Here is a 7,086-nt window from a genome sequence, read left to right as displayed (position 1 = left end):
CCTCAGTTCTTGGCATCCAGATCTTTCGTAACCTGTCTCTGCCTATTCGTCCAGCCTTATCTTCTGCTGCTGCCCACATCCACTGTCTCCTTCAGCAGTAATGGGTCTTCCTCCATGACTCTGCATGCTATTCCCTGCACCCTGTCATCACCCCCACAATCTCAGCTCAGATGCTGCTTCTCCCCTCACTATGAGGCCATACCAATGTCTATCTGTGCCTCAGTATCCTCCCCAGCAAGTTGCTTCTCCCTCCATGATGCCTCAAGGAATCTCTTCCCACCTATCCCACCATCCTGGGATCATTTCTTTGTATTTCTCTCTCCCACCAGACAGTGAAAGCTTGGATCAGAAACCAAGCATTGTGTCTCGTCTTCAGCACCTTCCAGCCTTCTCACACAAGTTATACCTACCATTGATTGATTGATTGATGTTTAGAAACAGGTCTCACTGTGTTACCCAGGCTAGACTGCAGTGGCTATTCACAGGCACAATTATGTACCTACTACTTTTTTTGAGAGAGGAAAAAAAGAAAAACAAAGAAGAAAGAAAGAAAGAGAGAAAGAAAGAGAAAAATTTTTAAAAGAATGAAAGAGAGAAAGAAAGAGGAAGAGAAAGAGGGAGAGAGAACGGGAGTGTTGCTTTATTGCCCAGGCTAGAATGCAGTCTAAAAATGGGTATTAAAAACCTCTTTTATGCCAGTAATTGTGCTTAACAATGGAGACAGGAAGGAATAAGGGAGGAAAATAACAAAAAATCAGCCAACCAATATTTCATTTAAACCTGTGAAATGTTATGCAATTACTGAGGAGTGATTTACTTCCAATTATGTAGTCAATTTTAGAGTAGGTGTGATGTGGTACTGATAAGAATGTATGTTTTGTGTATTTGGGGTGGAGAGTTTTATAAATGTTTATTAAGTTTACTTGTTCCAGGTCTGAGTTCAAGTCCTGGATATCCTTGTTAATTTTCTGTCGCGTTGATCTCTATCTAATATTGACAATGTGATGTTAAAGTCTCCCACTATTATTGTGTGGTAGTCTAAGCCTCTTTATAAGTGATTAAGAACTTGTCTTATGTATCTAGGTGCTCCTGTACTGGGTGTGTATATATTTAGGATCATTAGCTCTTCTTGTTGCATCGATCCTTTTACCATTATGTAATGTCCTTCTTTGCCTCTTTTGATCTTTGTTGTTTTAAAGTCTATTTTATCAGAGGGGAGAATTGCAACTCCTGCTTTTTATTTATTTATTTATTTATTTATTTATTTTTGCTCTCCATTTGGTTGGTAAATATTCCTCCATCTCTTTGTTTTGAGTCTTTGTTTATGAGATGGGTCTGGATGCAGCATACCGATGGGTTTTGGCTTTTTATCCAATTTGCCTGTCTGTGTCTTTTGATTGGGGGATAGCTGGGGGAGAAATGCCAAACATGGGTGAAGGGGAGAAAGGAAGCAAAACACACTGCCATGTGTGTACCTACGCAACTGTCTTGCATGTTCTGCTCATGTACCCCAAAACCTAAAATGCAATAAAAAAAATTAAAAAATAAATAAATTTAGGATTAATAATAATATATGAGTTTAATACTGCCATTTGATGGTAGCTGGCTGTTCTGCCCACTAGTTAATGTAAATTGTTCATTATGTTAATGCTTTTTACTTTTTGGTATATTTTTGGAAAGGCTGATACTGGTTGTTCCTTTCCACGTGTAGTGCTTCTTTCAGAAGCTCTTGTAAAGCAGGCCTGGTGGTGATGAAATCTCTAAGTACTTGCTTGTTCACAAAATATCTTATTTTTCCTTTGCTTGTGAAGCTTAGTTTGGCTGGATATGACATTCTGGGTTGAAAGTTCTTTTCTTTAAGGATGTTGAATATTGGCCCCCACTCTCTTCTGGCTTGTAGGGTTTCTGCTGAGAGATCTGCTGTGAGTCTGATGGGCTTCCCTTTGTGGGTGACCCAACCTTTCTCTCTGGCTGCCCTTAGTATTTTCTCCTTTATTTCAACCCTGGTGAATCTGATAATTATGTGCCTTGGGGTTGCTCTTCTTGAGAAATATCTTTGTGGTGTTCACTGTATTTCCTGGACTTGGATATTGGCCTGCCTTGCTAGGTTGGGTACGTTTTCCTGGATAATATCCTGAAGAGTATTTTCCAGCTTGGATTCATTCTCTTTGTATATTCAGGTACACCTATCAAACGTAGATTATGTCTTTTCACATAGTCCCATATTTTTTGGAGACTTTGTTTATTCCTTTTTATCCTTTTTTCTCTAATCTTGTCTTCTCATTTTATGTCACTGAGTTGGACTTCGACCTCTGATATTCTTTCTTCCGCTTGATCAATTCAATTGTTAAAGCTTGTGCATACTTCATGAATGTGTTTTTCAGCTCCATTAATTCACTTATATTCCTCTCTAAATTGTCTATTCTCGTTAGCGTTCGTCAAACCTTTTTTCAAGGTTCTTAGTTTCTTTGCATTGGGTTAGAACATGTTCCTTTAGCTCACAGAAGTTCCTTATTATACACCTTCTGAAGCCTGATTCCGTCAATTCATCACACTCATTTTCCATCAGGCCTTGTTCCCTTGCTAATGAGGAGCTACCATCCCCTGAAGGAGGAGAGGCATTCTGATTTTGGATGTTTTCAGAGTTTTTGCGCTGGTTTCTTCCCATTTTTGTGGATTTATCTACCTGTCATCTTTGTAATTGCTGACTTTCAGATTGGGTCTCTGAATGGACATCCAGCTTGTTGGTGATGGTGTTATTTCTGTTTCTGTGTTTTCCTAAAGTGGATGCCCCTCACCCACAGAGCTGGACCTTCCTGGGCTCAGCTGTGCTTGCTGTGAAACTCTCAACCATCAGGGTTTCCAATTGCTGCTTTTTGTGGGGGTGGGACCAGCCGAGCCCGATCACCTGGCTCCCCACCTCGGAGCCCCCTTTTTTTCTTTTCCTAATTGAAAAATCTATTCTCTCCCAGGTGCCCCAGTCGCCTGCTGAAAAGGCACCGGGATCTATGCAATTTCCCGTGTGAAGACTGCTCCAGCTAAAACTGCAGCGCTGAGATTCATGGCACTTTTCTGCCCAGGAATCTCCCAGTCTGGCTCCTGGCTTCAGTCCCCCTCCCAATCAGCTGAACGGGTGACTGCCCTTTCAGAGCTCCCAACGCCAACTAAAAGGGCACCCAGTCCCGCATACTCCACACTAAGAACCGCCACACCAGGACGCCAGCAAAACAGCCGCGCTGGCCCAAAGAGTCATGCTGGCAACCCGTGGGGCTCCTCCACTGGGAATCTCCTGGTCTGTAAGCAACAAAAATTTGTCTGGAAGTCTGGCATTCACTCACTCCCTGCACCTTCACTGGGAGCTGCAACTCTGAGCTGCTGTTAGACGGCCATCTTGGATCTCTCTCCCTATTTTTTTAATCAACTTTTAAGTTCCGGGGTTTATGTGCATGATGTACAGGTTTGTAACACAGATAAACATGTGCCATGGTAGTTTGCTGCACAAATCAACCCATCACGTAGGTAGTAAGCCCAATGCCCATTAGCTATTATTCCTGATGCTCTTCCTCCCATGCACCTTCTGACAGGCCTCAGTGTGTGTTGTTCCCTCCCATGTAGCCATGTATTCTCATTGTTTAGCTCCCACTTAAAAGTGAGAACATGCAGTGTTTGGTTTTCTGTTCCTGCATTAGTTTGCCGAGGATGACATCTTCCAGCTCCATCCATGTCCCTGCAGAGGACATGATCTCATTCCTTTTTATGGCTGCACAGTATTCCATGGTGTACATGTACCACATCTTCTTTATCCAGTCTACTGTTGATGGGCATTTGGATTGATTCTGTATCTTTGCTATTGTGAATATTGCTGCAATGAACATATGCATGTATGTATCTTTATAATAGAATGATTTATATTCTTTTTGGTATACGCCCAATAATGGGATTGCTGGATATTGCTGGATCAAATGGTATTTCTGCTTCTAGATCTTTGGGGAATTGCCACACACTGTCTTAGACAATGGTTGAACTACCTTACACCCTCACCAAAAGTGTAGAAGCATTCCTTTTTCTCCACAGCCTTGCTAGCATCTGTTGTTTCTCAATTTTTTAATAATCGCCATCTGACTGGTGATTTTTGTGGTTTTGATTTGCATTTCTCTAATGATCAGTGATATTGAGCTTTTTGTCATCTTTTTGTTGGTCGCATGAATGTCTTCTTTTGAGATGTGTCTGTCATGTCCTTTGCCTACTTTTTAATGTGGCACCTACTATTTTTAAGAAATAATTTTTCCTGCTCCAATAACCTAAGTCTTCCAAATATGTGTTTGCCATAAATTAGCTGGTTGTGTTTCTTTATGAACTGTCAAGAGCCCATTTCCTGATATAAATCACAGTTTGTGTGGAAATAGTAGCTATGTTCAGCAACAGGTTTAGATGCTAATCTCGCTTAAGCCCAGTACATTACTGTATTTCTCAACATGGATTTCTAAGAAGAAAGCTATAGTAAGGGTTCCAATTATAAGATTTGCTCACAAAAGTGAGTCACAGTTGTAAAAATCAGCACACTTGGTGCACAGTATATAGAACAGAGTCCCTTTGATGAGGCTTTTATTGTCTTTGGATCTTGATCATGTTTTCAAAATTATATTCCATCAAGCCAGAAGCTAATATGAGTTAGTAAAAATGAGCATGTTTCTTACAATTAAAAATGTGATGCCAGAATTTGAGCTCATGAGAAGATGAAGGAGACGCACTTTTCCCTATTCCTTCTAGGAAGTACAGCTAAAAACCCTGGACATTATATGTAAAATCCGTAACTAGGTAAGAAGCTTCTGAGAGGCAGAGAAAAGGCAGACAGGGGGCTAGAAACCTCAACACACAACTAACAACATGATAAGGAGTTCCAACTTAATGTTTTGCCTCATATATTCATATACGCCAGAATTAGAGCTGAACAAGCCAGCAAACTGGAAACACCAGTGGGCACAGACTAAAATAGCCTTGACAAAATCCTGCTCGCCACAGCCAAATGGTCAGCAAAAATTAGCCTAGCAAGACAATAACCATCCTACTCCAGCCAAACACCAAAGAAAAACTGTGGCTGGGCCATTACCCACACCAACCAGAGTCAAGTGGGAGACTAGACTTGCACCCTCATCAGGCTGCTGGAATGTGCCCCAATCACCTGTCAGGTAGTGTCAGAGGAAGTTGAGTAGGGAGCCAGGACTTCTATCCCCACCAAGCAGTAATGAGAATCCTCCATCACTACGTGGTGCCTTGAGAGACTACCTGGTCAGTCTGGATTTTCACCCTCAACTCATAGTTATAAGCATCCCCCTCCCCAGCCACTAGTGTAGTCTCAAAGGAGAGTGGAGAACCAGAACTTCACCACAGCCCAGTGTAATAAGGCCCACACCCCATAATCAGTGGTGTCGGTTAAGGGTGCATGGGGAGCAGAAATGAGTCACTCATATCTTTTTCAGCCAGGGAGGTATCAGTAGATACCAACACTGAGAGAACAGAGATATTGGATTATCTGACAAAGATTCTAAAGAAGCTGTCATAAAAATGCTTTCATGGACAATTATAAGCACACTAGATACAATAAAAAATTAAAACTCTCAGCAAAGAAACTGAAACTCTCAGCAAAGAAAAAGAAGATATACAAAAAAAGAACAAAATTGAAATTTTGGAAGTGAAAAATACAATAATTAAAATAACAGCCTCAGTGGATGAGATCAGCAGCAGAATGGGGGATGAGAGGACAGGAAAAAATCAGTGAGCTGGAACACAGAAAAATAAAAATATTCAGTCTGACAAACAGAGAGAAAGTAGCCTGAAAAATAATAATAAACAGAGCAATAGGGATTTGCGAGGCTATGACAAAAGATACATCTTTTATATCATCAGAGTTCTTAAAGGAGAGGAGGAAGGGCACAGGGCTGACAAACTAATAATGAAAATAATGCAAAACTAAAGCAAATAATGACTACAAACTTCCAAATTTGGCAATACCTAAAGATTCAGCAAGCTGAGAAAACCAAAAACAAGGTCAAACCAAATAAGTCTATGCAAAAATCTATCATAATCAAACTTTTGAAAATTAAAACAAAGGAAAAAACCTTAAAATAGTAAGAGAGAAATGACACCTTACCTATAGGTAAAAACCAGTTCAGATAACAGCATATTTCTCATTGGAAACCACAGAGTCCAGAAGGAAATGGCATATTTTTAATGTGTTTAAAGAAAATAACTGTCCACCCAGAATCCTATATCTAATAAAAATATCAGAAATTAAGGGGAAATTAAGGTATTCCCAAATGAAGAAAACTAAGAGAATTTGTAGCAAACAGACCCATAATAAAAGAAAGGGTAAAAGAAGTTATATAAATACAAAAGAAATGACAAAAGAAGAAACCTTGGAAAATCAGGAAGGAAGAAAACAGCAAACAAAAATGTGGATAAATACAATACACTTTCTGTATTAGTCGGTTTTCACACTGCTATAAAGACATATGAAGACTGGATAATTTATAATTAAAAGAGATTTAATTGACTCACAGTCCATATGGCTGGGGAGGCCTCAGGAAACTTACAATCATGGCAAAAGGCAAAAGGGAAACACGCACGTCTTACCAGAGCAAAACAGGAGTGAGAGAGAGTGCACAAAAAAGCCATACACTTTTAAACCATCAGATCTCATGAGAACCCACTCACTATTGTGAGAACAGCTTGAAGGATACTGCCTTATGATCCAGTTATCTCTCACCAGGTCCCTCCCTCAATACATGTGGATTGCAATTTGAAATGAGATTTGAGTGAGAACACAAAGCCAAATCATATCACTTTCCTTCTCTTCCAGTTTTCTGAATTATGCTTGACATTTGAAGTAAAAATTATGGTACCCTGTGATATGGTTCTATGTAATATAAATATTTAAAATAATTATATTATAAATGAGGATAGTAAGGGGTCATAAAGGCAAATAAGATTTCTACACTTCACTAAAATTGGTAAAATAATACCTGTAGACTGTGATAAATTATGAATATATAATATAATACCTACAGCAACCACTAAAATACCATG

This window comes from Callithrix jacchus, chromosome 14 (assembly GCF_049354715.1).
Source record: "Callithrix jacchus isolate 240 chromosome 14, calJac240_pri, whole genome shotgun sequence".
In the NCBI taxonomy this organism is placed as follows: domain Eukaryota; kingdom Metazoa; phylum Chordata; class Mammalia; order Primates; family Cebidae; genus Callithrix; species Callithrix jacchus.
Note: the sequence above shows the minus strand (reverse complement) of the source record.